Genomic DNA, 14003 nt, shown 5'->3' with positions numbered 1-14003 from the left:
AAAAGATTTGTTTGCCTTATTTGCTGCATGTGAGTGCATTTTCGAACACAAACGCACACGCACACACACCCCTGTATTCTGACGTACATGTCTTGCCGAGCAACGCCTGTGAGTGAAAGACGTAAGATAAATTAGTTTCAGAGAGAACGAATTACTTTCAGGCTAAATTTTTCATACATCGATCGAAAAACTGTGTTTGTCGTTTTCACGGCATCTGTATGTGGCTAACGAAATTGAATTCAGTGAGCCGGATAATACATTCTGTAGCCGAGCTTATTCCAAAACGGTATGCTGCATGGACAGGGCTAGTCAATTGTAATCTGGTGCCAACAGCTGCCCCAACGGTCGTCCATACAAAAACTCTGCTAATTTTGCATTCAAACGACATACCGTTCGGACTTCCCTTTTTTTATGCAAAACAAAAATAAAACAAATGTGCAGTTGAGTGCAGTATCGTATAGATTTTGAATAAATCTCTGACATGCATTTCATAGTACTTATAACGAACATATGTTCGTGCTTTCGCAAAGAACTAAGAAACTGTTTCACAAGAAATTTGGTGCTAGTCTCAGTAGTACTAGGAGGAAATGGAAAGGGGGGGGGGGGGTAAAGTGGCCACGACGGTAAAAGTGGCCGGAGCAAAATTTTGCCCTGCTGCGTACCGAGAAGTGGTTAAACTAGTTTTAATATCAGCCATCACTGTTGTCAGTGTGTTTGACGCAGGAAGTCTGCTCCGCAATATTTCAGTGTAAACTTTTCAGTTTTTCAGTCGTGTGATGTAATGTAAGTAAGTTAGACTAATCTTGTTACTTCATTGATATTTAGAGTAATACTTTGTTAAGTAATATACTTTACCATATCAATGTTTCAACAAAGTCTTTTAGACTACGATGTAGTTCCTTGTTGTTTGTTTCTATTTCATAGTTTCATCTAAGACGAAACAAGTTTCATCTAAGTCGAAGCAAGGCCCCGGAAGTAGACAACATTCCATTAGAGCTACTGACAGCCTTGGGAGAGCCAGTCCTGAAGAAACTCTACCATCTGGTGAGCAAAATGTATGAGACAGGCGAAATACCCTCAGACTTCAAGAAGAATATAATAATTACAATCCCAAAGGAAGCAGGTGTTGACAGATGTGAAAATTACCGAACTATCAGTTTAATAAGTCACGGCTGCAAAATACTAACGCGAATTCTTTACAGACGAATGGAGAAACTGATAGAAGCCGACCTCAGGGAAGATCAGTTTGATTCCGAAGAAATATTGTAACACGTGAGGCAATACTGACCCTACGACTTACCTTAGAAGCTAGATTAAGAAGAGGTAAACCTACGTTTCTAGCACTTGTAGACTTAGAGAAAGCTTTTGACAATGTTGACTGGAATACTCTCTTTCAAATTCTGAAGGTGGCAGGGGTAAAATACAAGGAGGGAAAGGCTATTTACAATCTTTACAGAAACCAGATGGCAGTTACAAAAGTCGATGGGCACGAAAGGGAAGCAGTGGTTGGGAATGGAGTGAGACAGGGTTGTAGCTTGTCCCCGATATTACTCGATCTGTATATTGAGTAAGCAGTAAAGGAAACAAGAAAAATTTGGAGTAGGAATTAAAATCCATGGAGAAGAAATTAAAAATTTGAGGTTCGCCGATGAAACCGTAATTCTATCAGAGACAGCAAAGGACCTGGAAGAGCTGCTGAACGGAATGGACAGTGTCTTGAAAGGATGGTATAAGATGAACATCAACAAAAGCAAAACGAGGAAAATGGAATGTAGTCGAATTAAGTCTGGTGATGCTGAAGGAATTAGATTAGGAAATGAGACACTTATAGTAGTAAAGGAGTTTTGCTATTTGGGGAGCAAAATAACTGATGAAGGTCGAAGTAGAGGGGATATAAAATGTAGACTGGCAATGGCAGGGAAAGCGTTTCTGAAGAAGAGAAATTTGATAACATAGAGTATTGATTTAAGTGTCAGGAAGTCGTTTCTGAAGTGTTTGTATGGAGTGTAGCTATGTATGGAAGTGAAAAGTGGACGATAAATAGTTTAGACAAGAAAGAGAATAGAAGCTTTCGAAATGTGGTGCTACAGAAGATTGCTGATGGTTAGATGGGTAGATCACATAACTAATGGGGAGGTATTGAATAGAATTGGTGAGAAGAGAAATTTGTGCCACAACTTGACTAGAAGAAGGGATCGGTTGGTAGGACGTATTCTGAGGCATTCAGGGATTACCAATTTAGAACTGGAGGGTAGCATGGAGGGTAAAAATCATAGAAGGAGACCTAGAGGTGAATACACTAAGCAGATTCAGAAGGATGTAGGTTGCAGTAGATACTGGGGTAGAGTAGCACGGAGAGCTGCATCAAACCAGTCTCAGGACTGAAGAAAACAACAACAACAGTTTCATCTGTGACCCGATAATATTGCGATGGTGTCCGATTGGATAATGTGACCACGTTAGTCGTCGGGAAAAGTGGCCACGTTGTTACCGTTACGCTAATAAGGTTAGTCGCATCCAAATATCAGGCATAATATTTCAGGTCACATTTACTTCCAACCCCATTCAGATAAGAAGTTATCGCCTGTGATTCTGTCTGTTGAATTAATTTACGTTATTTTAAGCCATCTCCGTTACATTATCTGTAGCTTAATACAAAAATACGATTGGAAACGATCGGGTCAAGCCGCTTGGTATTATTTCAGATACTAGGACATCTATAGATCTGGAAAGTATGTCCGAAAATCACAGCAACAAACATGGGATCCTATTGCGATGGGATGACCACATAGATAGGAAAAAGTGTCCACTTCATAAGGCTTCAGAAAAATGTTTACAGTTCCTACACTGTTTCTTAGTTTTCACCTATAAATATTTGGTGTGATACATTTTAATATGAATATTCAGAAAGTGTGATCTGTAAGCTTCTATCGATAACCCTAGTTTGGTGAAAATGCAATTTCCTTAGAGTGGTCGCTTTACTCCAGTGTCCCCTAGAAGTTCTTTTCTGACAAAGAACACACATTCTGTCAACCACATTCTATTGGCAGATCTCCCACTTCCAATTCAAGATTTTATAACGTGAGATATTTGCTGTCCTGATATCCCAACACAAATATGATGAGTCACTACTGTATGTTACCGGGCTTTCTTATTTATAGAGGGAACAGTAATGAAATGACCGTCATTAGTATGATCAGTGCGTTCATTCCACATTATCGGCAGATCAGATAAGAGACGACATTCATTTTCACTCATCCACATTTGGAATTTTGTACGGGCAAGCAGTATAGCATAGAGTAAAAGGTGTAAATAAGGACTGGATTGGATTGTTTGGGGGGAAGAGACCAAACTGCGAGGTTATCGGTCTCATCGGATTAAGGAAGGACGGGGAAGGAAGTCGGCCGTGCCCTTTCAAAGGACCCTCCCGGCATTTACCTGGAGTGATTTAGGGAAATCATGGAAAACCTAAATCAAGATGGTCGGTCGCGGGATTAGACCGCCGTCCTCCCGAATGCGAGTCCAGTGTGGTAACCACTGCGCCACCTCGCTCGCTGTGTTTGAATTAAAGTTACCTTCTTCTGTAAAAATTCTAGATTTTATACCTTCGTTAACAACTATAAGAAGTTTAAGAAATGATGAGAGACGAAAGAATGATTAATATCCATCATTTCTATTCGAAAACAAAGATTTACAAAAAAGCTTTTGAAACCGAGCTTCAGAAAGGGGCTGCAAATACGGGCATCTACAAAAAGGTGCAAGAAATTTTTTGAAATATTTTAATAAAATGGTGAACTAGTCTGCAAAAGGCAACTTTCGTGTAGCTCCTTGAGCGCCAGCCCAATCTAAGTGTGCCCACATTTGGAACATAACATATTTAATCGCACATCTCCTCTCCTGTCTTTTCATCAAAAAAGATGGAAACTGCATCGCGAGAGTCTGACCTGCAGCCCGTCCGTTATCGGATGAAACAGCAGTGTTTACTACTGTACTGGACACAGCCCTTCTGCAACGCACGAAAAATATATAAGCACCATTTATGATAATAGTGATTCAACTACTCAAAACAGATGACGTAACTTTTGATTTGAAACCTATATGTCTAAAGGTTCGGGATTAAGATGCGCACCTGCGCTTAAAGGTTAAACAGATAAGGAAACAATATGACAATGATAAGGCTTGCTTCAAAGCAACCAACCTCTTAATTTCAATTGGCAACGAAGGTGTGACTGGATCCCAACCCGTCACTTCTGACAATTTTGTTTTGACTAAAGCCCTGGTGACAGTTGGCTTTTAATGTTTTCAAAGTTAAACTGATTGTCAGTTAAAAGACCACTCTCAAGGAACGTCTTCAAACATTGCTTGTGGCACTTATTACAAGAAAACTCACTCGGCGGAAGCACAAGATCCAGCTAAAATACACCATTAATAACCGGGTCTTTCAAATACATCAACGAACAGCTTAGTAAAACAGGTTGTTCAGATTGTAACTAATGACTGAGAAATGCAATTAAATTCAAAGAATTGAAGTGGTTAACATCTAAATCTAACTACAAGGTCCCTCTTTGTTCAACGGCAACCTGTGCCTTAGTACATTTGTTTCGGCTGTATTTCCTACCAAGAGCTGATTCATTAAAACATTAATGATCTGATACAAACCAGAAAGGAAAGGCATTATAATAGAGGGACAAATCTTCAAACGACAACTTGTCTCTTAGTACAATACTACGGCCTATATTTACGACGAAAGACCGACTAAAACTCTGAGGGTTGAGTAAAACCAGAAAATAATAAGGAGGGCAAGTAGACAATGGCACAAATCGCCACGAGGATTACAGAATCTTACTCCCCTTTATCAGCAAGCGGTTCCATGGATGCACGGTGCTTCGCAGCGGTTACTGAGTGGTGCCGATGAAAGCCAGGTTCTAGGCGCTTCAGTCCAGAACCGCGTTGCTGCTACGGTCGCAAGTTCGAATCCCGCCTCGGGCATGGATGTGTGTGATGTTTTAAGGTTAGTTAAGTTTAAGTAATTCCAAGTCTAGGGGACTGATCACCTCAGATGTTAAGTCCCATAGTGGTTGGAGCCATTTTTTTTTAAAGCCAGTTAGAAGAGGGTAGACAGGCCACGAGCGGTCGTCCGCCACGAATGCTGCCGGCCAACAGACGGGATGTCGGCCTGCTGCTTATAGTCGACGCTGACACCGGTGAAGTACACGGTGAGCACAAAGTCTTGCAATAACTATATAAATTTATAGCAGAATAGCCGTTTGACATAATAAGTTACATTTGATGACGTTATTTAGGTTAGTGGTACTAGTTGTTGTGAGCAAAAGATGGCGCTAGTGCTCCACAACACCGACGAGGGCGGTTAGGTCACGTTAGTTGCTGGCAAAACGGTGTCGAAGCAGGAGAAAGCACAATATGTGCTTTGGTTTCACGAAAGGAAATGGCCCATCAGTGTTCAGCCTGAATTTCGTGTTTATTATGGACGCAGCCCTCCTGACGTTAAATCAATAAAGCGATGGTATGCAAAGTTTAGCGAAATAGGCAGCTTTGAAGATCGTCCTCGATGTGGCTGTCCTCGTGTGAGTGATGCAACTGTTGATCGTGTTCGGCAATCGTTTCAACGGAGTCCGTCTAAATCAACTCGTCAAGCATCACGTGAACTTCAAATATCGCAATCAAGTGTGGTGAAGATTCTTCATGAAACGCTTAGGTTGCATACTTATAAAGTCCAAATCACGCAGGCCTTGCAGCCGAATGATTTGCTGAGACGTGCTGAATTTGCAACTGAGATTCTCAACAGGATTGATGGCGCCAACGATTACTTAAATCCCATATGCTTTACCGATAAATCCACCTTTCATGTCAGTGGAATGGTAAATAGGCATAATGTCCATATATGGGGTTCAGAGTCCCAACATGCTACTGTACAGTTACAGTGAAACAGCGAAAAAGTGAATGTTTGGTGCGGCCTCATGCATAACAAGGTTTCGGGACCGTTTCTCTTCGCCGAAACACCCTTTACGGCTAACATTTACTTAGACGTTTTGCAATAGTTCTTGCCCCACAGTTAGAAGAATATCAACCATGGATACTTTTCCAGCAACATGGAGCAGGAAATCCCCCACCCCCCCGTCCTCCCTCCCTCTCCCACTGGGCTTTGATAGTGCGTGAGTTCTTGGATGAAACATTTCCGGATCGGTGGACTGGAAGGAATGGTCCAACAACCAATGGTCCAACAACCTGGCCACCCCGCTCTCCAGGCATTAGGCATTACACCTCTTGACTTTCTTTCCGGGGCTATATCAAGGACAGAGTCTTTGTCACACCAGTTGCTGAAGTCAACAAACTGAAGCCTAGGATACAAGCTGCTGTGGGCACTGTGACCGAGCGCATGTTGCGAAAACACCTGGCGGGAACTGGAACACCGCCTCGACATTGTCCGGGCTGCCAACGAAGCAGACGTTGAGGTTTACTACCGTATGTGGTCTTTAAAAAAAAAAAAATACGTAACGGCATCAAATATAAATTAATATTATGTCAAACGGTTATTTTGTAATAAATTGTTATAATCAGGGCAAGACTTTGTGCTCATTCAGTACTCCGGTATCTTCGCTCTGCGCAGGCCCTCCCTGCGCCGCTCGTGGCATCGGCCGCTCGGACCTCGTGACCACTTCTTGTCGCAACGCCAATGCCAATCCCCAAACTTCGTGCCTCCCTCATGGGCCAGCTAACCCCGTATAAATATCGGCAAGAAAAGACTTTCGAAGGGCACAACCCACAGATAACAACTCTTCCTCATGGATGTGGCAATTGGGCTGCAAGAGGGACTGTCGATAGTACACTTGAGCCAGTGGCGCCAGACAGAACAGTCTACTAACTCAATGGTGCCACGGATCAATGTGTGGTGTGCAGTTATGATCTAATCCTCTGACTTATAGACAAAATGTAACAAATACGTCCTTTTTTGATAGAAATTGTACTTGAGCATAGACAATGTAAATGAGTACCTTATCGGATGAAATAACACTGCAAGGGAGATATAGCGAAAGTTATGGAATTATAAATGAATTTAAGAGACAATAGGTTTTGACATACTTAGAGACGTCATTCTACCATTGAGAAACACTTAGAACGAACCCCTGAAAGCCCTTCGAGAGTGTTAGAAACAAGTTTGCTTTACTATAAAAATTTTTAGGAAGTGATACTCTCATGTGGCCACACAGGTAATGATAGCATGGTGCAGACATACGGAGCCTGTACCCTAGCCGTCGATAATGACATGCTGCACGTATGTCAGTTAAAACATGGTATGCTACTAACTAATTGTACGTGGGGCCACGTATTTAGCGAAAACAGCGTCAGGGCAAATAAAGGCTCGAGAGCTGACGGTTAGTGGTCGGAAATATTACCATATATCGTTTCATCTTAATACATATTTGGTACATGGGAACCTTCCACCTCCATGTGGTACGAGTATTGCTTGAGGTCATCTTTTTTATTTAATTCGGTTTGGAAACGAATTTTATTATTTATGCTTCTTAGTGAGCTTATCAGCTCAAGCATCCAAGTTGATCATAAGAAAATTATACAGAAGAACTGATAAAAAAAACTGGTAATCTGTTGTATGGCGATCAGATTGGCTTGAGGAAAGGAGAAACTACCGGACAGGCAGTTCTGACGTTGCGCTTGATATTGGAAGCAAGGCTGACGAAATATAAGCGTTAACAGGATTCGCCGACCTGGAAAAGTGTTCGACAACGTAAAATCGTGGTCGAAGTTCGATGTTTTGAGAGAAATAGACGTCAGCCATAGGAACGACAGGCGATACGCAATATGTACAAGAACCAAGAGGGAACAATGAGACTAGAAGGTTGAGAACGAAGCTCTCGGATTAAAATGGTGTAACAAGACAGCGGTGTAGTCTTTAACCACTACTGTTCAATCTATACATAGAAGAAGTAACGGCGGAAATAAAAGAAAGGTTGAAGATTGGAATTAAAATTCAGGATCAGAGGATATGAATGATAATATTTGCTGATGACATTACTATCCTTAACGAAAGTGAAGAAGAGTTACAAAAGCTGTTGAATGGAACGAAAAGTCAAGTGGTTATAGGACATGGATTGAGAGTGACAACAGAAAGACGAAAGAAATGAGCAGTAGCAGAAATCCAAATAGTGAGAAGCTAAAAATCGAAATTAGTTATCACTGAGTAGAAGGACCTAGTAGCTTGGAAGCAAAACAACCCATGACACACGAAGCAAGGTCATAAAAGTCAGACCAGCAGAGATAAAGGAAGCATTCCTTAGTGTCAAACATAGGCCTTGATTTGAACATCTACGTTTGAAGAACATCATTAAACGTTTATTAATAATGGACTGTTGGAATCCCACGAGTAAAGAGAATGGGAGCGTTTGAGATAGATTGCAACCAAAGCATGTTGAAAATTAGGGTCACTAATAATGTGAAGAATGAGACGGTTCCGCAGTATTATTGAAGCAAGGGACATACGGAAACACAGATAAGAAGAGCATCATAATAGGACATGTGTTGAGATACAGGGAATAACTTCCATGGTACTGGCGGGCGCTCTAGAGGGTAAGAACTATAGAGGAAGACAGAGATTGGAATACATCCAACAAGTAGTTGATGACGTCGGTTGCAAGTGCTACCCTGAGATGAAGACGTTAGTACAGGAGAGGAATTCGTGGTGGGCGGCATCGAAAATCCAGAAGACTGATGACGGCCTCTATCATACCATCCACACCAAAAAGAAGAAAATAAATAAAAATCTCCTTGATATCAAGTGGAATATTTTCCAGAAGCTAATTTGCCATAGTCTTCTGTTTCTTTTTTTCTTTCTTTTTTTCCCAGTTCAAAATTCATAAGTCCTTGTTGTGTCTGATAGGAGATTTCTTAAATCATGTTTTCTAAGATAAAACATCAGTCTACAACGCATCGAAATCGCGAAACAGACATGTTTAAAATTCGTTATTCTAATTTCTTTTCTTTTCACAGGAATTAGTACCATCTTATTTTCATTTATTTTCGTTTCTAAAGAAATTTTCTATTGCCAAATATTTTAGGTCATTGGAGGAACTATTCTAAAATTGAGACTGCTTTTTAACAGATCTTCCGGAATATACCTTTCAGGAAAAGAGCTATTCTGTGTTAAAAAAAGTTAATGAAGAGGCCATATCGAAAATAGAAGGGTGTTTGGGTTAGAGATGCGTTCACTGCAGATCCAGCGTTTTTGAAACTGACCCTTCGAGCGGTAGGGAAAAATCTCCTATCTTTTTTAACAAACATCTAAAACTGTCAACTGTACGCCAGTTGCAGGTTGCCTATCTTACGGCCTCCAGAAACAACAAAACGTTGACTACCAGTACTTCATAAACTACGTACTCAGAGCATTTAAACATTTAAAATACATTCAGAATCTGCTTTTCAAGAGACATCATCTTGTGTAAAAGTTTTAACGAAAAGTTAAGTACTGTAGCTAGGAAATGTGTATATACAGGGTGGTCCATTGATCGTGACCGGGCCAAATATCTCACGCAATAAGCGTCAAACGAAAATACTACAAAGAAAGAAACTCGTCCAGCTTGAAAGGGTAAACCAGATAGCGCTATGGTTTGCCCGCTAGATGGCGCTCCCATAGGTAAACGGATAAGAACTGCGTTATTTTAAATAGGAACCCCCAATTTTTATTAAATATTCGTGTAGTACGTAAATAACAATGAATGATTTTTCGCTATGTGATAGATGGCTCTGTACTAGTGACAAACATATGACTCGCAATTTTAGACGAGCGGTTGGTAACAGATAGGTTTTTTAAATTAAAATACAGAACATAGGTAGGTCTGAACATTTTATTTAGGTTGTTCCACTGTGATACATGTACCTTTGTGAACTTATCATTTCTGAGAACGCATGCTGTTACAGTGTGATTACCTGTAAATACCACATTAATGTAATAAATGCTCAAAATGATGTGCGTCAACTTCAACGCATTTGGCAATACGTATAACGACATTCCTCTCAACAGCGAGTAGTTCGCCTTCCGTAACGTACGCACATGCATTGACAAGTCGCTGACGCATGTTGTTAGGTGTTGTCGGTGGATCACGATATCAAATATCCTTCAACTTTCCCCATAGAAAGAAAGCCGGGGACGTCACATCCGGTGACCGTGCGGCTTCGACGACCAATCCACCTGTCATAAGATATGCTGTTCAATACCGCTCCAACCGCACGCCAGCTATGTGCCGGACATCAATCATGTTGGAAGTACATCGCCATTCTGTCACGCGGTGAAACATCTTGTAGTGCCGGCCTGGGTGGCCGAGCGGTTCTAGGCGCTTCAGTCTCGAACCGCACGACCGCTACGATCTCAAGTTCGAATCCTGCCTCGGACGTGGATGTGTGTGATGTCCTTAGGTTAGTTAGATTCAAGTAGTTCTAAGTTCTAGGGGACTGATGACCTTAGAAGTTAAGTCCCATAGTGCTCAGAGCCATTTGAACCATCTTGTAGTAACATCGGTAGAACATTACGTAGGAAATCACCATACATTGCACCATTAAGATTGCCGTCGCTAAAATGGGGGCCAATTATATACTTCTGGCCATTAAAATTGTTACACCAAGAAGAAATGCAGATGATAAACGGGTATTCATTGGACAAATATATTATACTAGAACTGACATGTGATTACATTTTCACGCAATTTTGGGTGCACAGATCCTGAGAAATCAATACCCATAACAAACACCTCTGGCCGTAATAACGGCCTTGATTCTCCTGAGCATTGAGTCAAACACAGCTTGGATGGCGTGTACAGGTACAGAGTAGTGACTGGCGTATTGTGACGAGCCACTCGCTCGGCCACCATTGACCAGACGTTTTCAGTTGGTGAGAGATCTGGAGAATGTGCTGGCCAGAGCAGCAGTCGAACATTTTCTGTATCCAGAAAGGTCCGTACAGGACCTGCAACATGCGGTCGTGCATTATCCTGCTGAAATGTAGGGTTTCTCAGGGAGCGAATTAATGGTAGAGCCACGGGTCGTAACACATATGAAATGTAACGTCCACAGTTCAATTTGCCGTCAATTCGAACAAGACGTGACCGAGACGTGTAACCAATGGTACGCCACACCATCACGCCGGGTGATACGCCAGTATAGCGCCGACGAATACACGCTACCAATGTGCGTTCACCGCGATGTCGCCAAACACGGATGCGACCATCATGATGCTGTAAACTGAACCTGGATTCATCCGAAAAAATGACGTTTTGCCATTCGTGTACCCAGGTTCGTCGTTGACTACTCCATCGCAGGCGCTCCTGTCTGTGATGTAGCGTCAAGGGTAACCGCAGCCATGGTCTCCGAGATGATAGTCCATGGTGCTGCAAACGTCGTCAAACTATTCGTGCAGATGGTTGTTAACTTGAAACGACCCAATCTGTTGACTCAGGATCGAGACGTGGCTGCACGATCCGTTACAACCATGCGGATAAGATGCCTGTCATCTCGACTGCTAGTGATACGAGGCCGTTCGGATCCAGCACGGCGTTCCGTATTACCCTCCTGAACCTACCGATTCCATATTCTGCTAACAGTCATTGGATCTCGACCAAAAGCGAGCAGCAATGTCGCGATACGATAAACCGCAATCGCGATAGGCTACAATCGGACCTTTATCAAAGTCGCAAACGTGATGGTACGCATTTCTCCTCCTTACACGAGGTATCACAACAACGTTTCACCAGGCAACGCCGGTCATCTGCTGTTTGTGTATGAGAGATCGGTTGGAAACTTTCCTCATGTCAGCAGGTTGTAGCTGTCGCCATTGGCGCCAACCTTGTGTGAATGCTCTGAAAAGCTGATCATTTGCATATGACAGAATCTTCTTCCTGTCGGTTAAATTTCGCGTCTGTAGCACGTTATCTTCGTCGTGTAGCAATTTTAATGGCCAGTAGTGTACTTCCTCCCATAATGGTGCACCATATACACTCCTGGAAATTGAAATAAGAACACCGTGAAGTCATTGTCCCAGGAAGGGGAAACTTTATTGACACATTCCTGGGGTCAGATACATCACATGATCACACTGACAGAACCACAGGCACATAGACACAGGCAACAGAGCATGCACAATGTCGGCACTAGTACAGTGTATATCCACCTTTCGCAGCAATGCAGGCTGCTATTCTCCCATGGAGACGATCGTAGAGATGCTGGATGTAGTCCTGTGGAACGGCTTGCCATACCATTTCCACCTGGCGCCTCAGTTGGACCATCGTTCGTGCTGGACGTGCAGACCGCGTGAGACGACGCTTCATCCAGTCCCAAACATGCTCAATGGGGGACAGATCCGGAGATCTTGCTGGCCAGGGTAGTTGACTTACACCTTCTAGAGCACGTTGGGTGGCACGGGATACATGCGGACGTGCATTGTCCTGTTGGAACAGCAAGTTCCCTTGCCGGTATAGGAATGGTAGAACGATGGGTTCGATGACGGTTTGGATGTACCGTGCACTATTCAGTGTCCCCTCGACGATCACCAGTGGTGTACGGCCAGTGTAGGAGATCGCTCCCCACACCATGATGCCGGGTGTTGGCCCTGTGTGCCTCGGTCGTATGCAGTCCTGATTGTGGCGCTCACCTGCACGGCGCCAAACACGCATACGACCATCATTGGCACCAAGGCAGAAGCGACTCTCATCGCTGAAGACGACACGTCTCCATTCGTCCCTCCATTCACGCCTGTCGCGACACTACTGGAGGCGGGCTCCACGATGTTGGGGCGTGAGCGGAAGACTGCCTAACGGTGTGCGGGGCCGTAGCGCAGCTTCATGGAGACGGTTGCGAATGGTCCTCGCCGATACCCCAGGAGTAACAGTGTCCCTAATTTGCTGGGAAGTGGCGGTGCGGTCCCCTACGGCACTGCGTAGGATCCTACGGTCTTGGCTTGCATCCGTGCATCGCTGCGGTCCGGTCCCAGGTCGACGGGCACGTACACCTTTCGACGACCACTGGCGACAACATCGATGTACTGTGGAGACCTCACGCCCCACGTGTTGAGCAATTCGGCGGTACGTCCACCCGGCCTCCCGCATGCCCACTATACGCCCTCGCTCAAAGTCCGTCAACTGCACATACGGTTCACGTCCACGCTGTCGCGGCATGCTACCAGTGTTAAAGACTGCGATGGTGCTCCGTATGCCACGGCAAACTGGCTGACACTGACGGCGGCGGTGCACAAATGCTGCGCAGCTAGCGCCATTCGACGGCCAACACCGCGGTTCCTGGTGTGTCCGCTGTGCCGTGCGTGTGATCATTGCTTGTACAGCCCTCTTGCAGTGTCCGGAGCAAGTATGGTGGGTCTGACACACCGGTGTCAATGTGTTCTTTTTTCCATTTCTAGGAGTGTATTAACCTGCCAAGGTCGCTGATGTTCCACTCGTCGCCGCCATCGTGGATTTTCCGTTGCCCAACAGTACAAATTATGCCTGTTTACGTTACCTCTGTAGGTGAATGACACTTCGTTGCTAAATAGAACGCGTGCAAAAAATCTGTCATCGTTCCGTAATTTCTCTTGTGCCCTGTGGCAGAACTGTACACGACGTCTAAAGTCGTCGCCATGCAATTCCTAGTGCATAGAAATATGGTACGGGTGCAATTGATGTTGATGTAGCATTCTCAACATCGATGTTTTTGAGACTCCCGATTCTCGCGCAATTTGTCTGCTACTGATGTGCGGATTAGCCGCGACAGCAGCTAAAACACCTACTTGGGCATCATCATTTGATGCAGGTCGTGGTTGACTTTCCAGATGCGGCTGAACACTTCCTGTTTCCTTAAATAACGTAACTATCTGGCAAACGGTCCGGACACTTGAATGATGTCGTCCAGGATACTGAGAAGCATACATGGCACACGCCCGTTGGGCATTTTGATCACAATGGCCATACATCAACACCATATCGACCGTT

The sequence above is a fragment of the Schistocerca americana genome, chromosome 5 (genome assembly GCF_021461395.2).
Source record: "Schistocerca americana isolate TAMUIC-IGC-003095 chromosome 5, iqSchAmer2.1, whole genome shotgun sequence".
NCBI classification, from domain to species: Eukaryota; Metazoa; Arthropoda; class Insecta; order Orthoptera; family Acrididae; genus Schistocerca; species Schistocerca americana.
Note: the sequence above shows the minus strand (reverse complement) of the source record.